The sequence below is a fragment of the Mandrillus leucophaeus genome, unplaced genomic scaffold (genome assembly GCF_000951045.1).
Source record: "Mandrillus leucophaeus isolate KB7577 unplaced genomic scaffold, Mleu.le_1.0 Scaffold557, whole genome shotgun sequence".
Lineage (NCBI taxonomy): Eukaryota > Metazoa > Chordata > Mammalia > Primates > Cercopithecidae > Mandrillus > Mandrillus leucophaeus.
Window position 1 is genome coordinate 1,779,973 of NW_012105997.1, and position 2,950 is coordinate 1,782,922.

General features: G+C 42.6%; 1 protein-coding gene across 1 annotated transcript in view; it reads right to left on the reverse strand.

Annotated features, from left to right (window-relative positions):
- PTPRE (protein tyrosine phosphatase, receptor type, E) overlaps positions 1-572 on the reverse strand; it is a 99,594-nt gene extending 99,022 nt beyond the window's left edge. Inside the window, exon 1 of the mRNA XM_011998120.1 lies at positions 463-572. The gene's annotated coding sequence lies outside the window, so the exon portion shown is untranslated. The remainder of the gene's footprint in view (positions 1-462) is intronic.
- Between the last annotated feature and the right edge of the window lie 2,378 nt (positions 573-2,950).

The following is a 2,950-nucleotide window of genomic DNA, read 5'->3' on the forward strand; positions in this document are numbered from 1 at the left end:
GCCACTTCACAAATCTAGTTGTTAAGAAAAATGAAGAGGGCAGTTTTGATTACAAAGATAGAAAATGTCCAGTTTACAATGGGTGGGATTTTCCTGTGTCATCGAGCCGGCCTATGTCCCCAGCAATTGTTAGGGACTGTTTTTCTAAAAAGGTGAACCTCACCTTGGATTCTTGGCTGTCTGACAACCCACAGGCCCAAACAGACAATGCTTCTGTGCCATCCCCAGGGCACTATTGACCGAGGCGTGGTGGACTGGAAATGGTTTCCTGAAGCATAGATCCCAGATTTCCTGCACAGAGCTGGATAAAGGTAACTAAGAGGCTTGCCAAATTTTCATTTAACGACGACTTCCTGGTAATATTCTTTAGCCTGATTTTTAGATACTTTAGAAATTATATTAGAAGCAACCATGACATAAAACCAAAGAGACAAGAAAGGCCCCTCTGAGCTCCCCCGTTACCTCTTGTCTTCCTGGGAAGACGCTGGGAAACCATCCTGGCCTTGGAGAATCCATGTTTCCCTGTCAGCTGAGAAACAATTTCTAGAAGAATTCCAACTCTGAACTGGGTCTGCTGTGAACACGGTGACGAGACATGAGTTTATATAGGAAATCTGTGTTCCTATTTCCTCTTAGGGGAAACTGTGACTGATTAACGCCCAGGCCTTTGCTCTGTGACAAAGGATTACCTACTAGGCTCCTTTAGGAGGCACTTCTTGAAAGAATGCGGAAACTTTCCCGGGGGGAGGGAGGAATGGAAATGGAAATACATGAAGGATTAATCTGTTCGTCATGTCAGATCCAAAGGCATTCTTCCAACTTACTGTCAACTTCTAATTCAGTCACCAGGAGAATAATTTGTACTGTGGCTCAGATAGAAACCCATGGAATCCATTGGTGCTAATAAAAAACCCAAGTATGTGATGAAGAAGGGAAACAGGAATCACATGTCTCAGAAAGCTTTAATTTTGTATGTGCTCTGCCCACCAGGCTTCTCACTTCTCTCTGGGATTCCGAAGGCCGGCCCGGGGCGTATAGCTCCTGCCCTGCTGGAAACATCACCCCAGCGGACGCAGCCAGAAGCAAGCTTGGAGTGGTCTCCCTGCCTGTCAGAACCCTGAACTTTATTTTAAAAATAACAGATTTTTTTTTTTTTTTCTGTCATGGTAGCCGTTCAAATCAACATCAAGAAACACAAATGAGTCAGAAGAGAAAAAAATCACACTTCTTAAAAGTGACAGAGGAGGAAACAGATTACTAAAGAAGAGCAAGCGAGTGAAGGGAAGCCTAAGTACGTTTTAAAATTGAAACTCACGGTTGCTGAATATTCACACGTTAATTTTGTTTTCTTTTATTCCTTGGGTATTTCCATGAACCAAAGTGAAATCGTCAAGTTACAGAATCATTTAATTTTACTTTGTAAAAGTATATACCTAAGGATACCCTTAGGTATAACAATATAAGACCTCAAAGAGTCTGGAGAAAATATTTAAACCTTAATGATATATCTTTTACAAATTCTCAATTCTGAAATTCCATTGCAATAAATACTATGCGAGAGACCCAGAGAGTTGTAAGCATTCTCCAGTTGAAGGAACTTTGGTCATATTTGATCATTGATATGAACTATGGTGTTATTTTCACAAACCTATTGTTAAAGACAAAGAAAAAGGAAAGGAAAACATGGGAACAGGTGACTCTACTCAAGAGACCCCTCCTAATCCAGCTTAACAGGAAAAAAGACTTGACTCATTTTTTTGGATGTTATTTATTTATTTATTTATTTATTTTGAGACAAGTCTTGCTCTTTCACCCAGGTTGGAGTGCAGTGGTGTGATCTTGGCTCACTGCAAGCTCCACCTTCCAGGTTTAAGCAATTCTCATGCCTCAGCCTCTCAAGTAGCAGGTGCCCGCCACCACGTTCAGTTAATTTTTGTATTTTTAGTAGATACAAAGTTTCACCATGTTGGCCAGGCTGGTCTTGAACTCCTCGGCCTCCCAAAGTGCTGGGATTACAGGTGTGAGCTACTGTGCCCGGCCTAGATGTCAAATATTAATAAAGTTTTTTAAAGTGAAAAAGTGGATTACTGCTAGTAAAGGGAACTCCTTTTGATACCCACTATGGTACCAGCATATATGTTACAATCCAGTTCAATATCTTCCTTAAATTTGGAAACAGTTGCCATGATTCTGTGATGACGATCATAATAAGAGTAGCAGTGATAACCACAGTTAGTTAGCTTTTATTTATTTTTATTTTTTGAGACAGGGTCTCACATTGTCACTCAGGCTGGAGTGCAGTGGCGCAATCTTGGCTCACTGCAACCTCCACCTCCCAGGCTCAAGCAATACTCCTGCCTCAGCCTCCCAAGTAGCTGGGATTACAAGCACGTGCCACTACCACCCGGCTAATTTTTGTATTTTTAGTAGAGACAGGGTTTCACCACGTTGGACAGGCTGGTCTTGAACTCCTCATCTCAAATGATCCACCTGCCTTGGCCTCCCAAAGTGTTGGGATTACAGGCGTAAGCCACCGTGCCCAGTCCATAGCTAGCTTTTATTAAATGCCTACCTTGGGTCATCTCACTTAAATGTCACATCACATCCTAGGAAGTGATGGATAGATGAGAGAAATGAAGGCTCGCACAGGCTGATGTGTTCATCCAGCACGTGTGACTAGGCTCCTCTGCAGTCAGCTGGCCAGTGTGGGTGGTGGCTGTGGCACCATCTCCAGCCTTAGGGGGCTTATCCACCCTGCCCAAGGTGGACTATCCTTTTAGTTCTAACTGACTCAAAAGCACCTCTCTGAATCCCACAAGTGAGAAATAAGTTCCCTTCCATTAACAGATATCCTGATGTTCCGTACAAGTCTCAAATGCTTAGCAGTGAAAATGCAACGGGCTAATAGATCAGTCTGATATTCTACCTTGGCGGCTGTAATAGTCCGTTT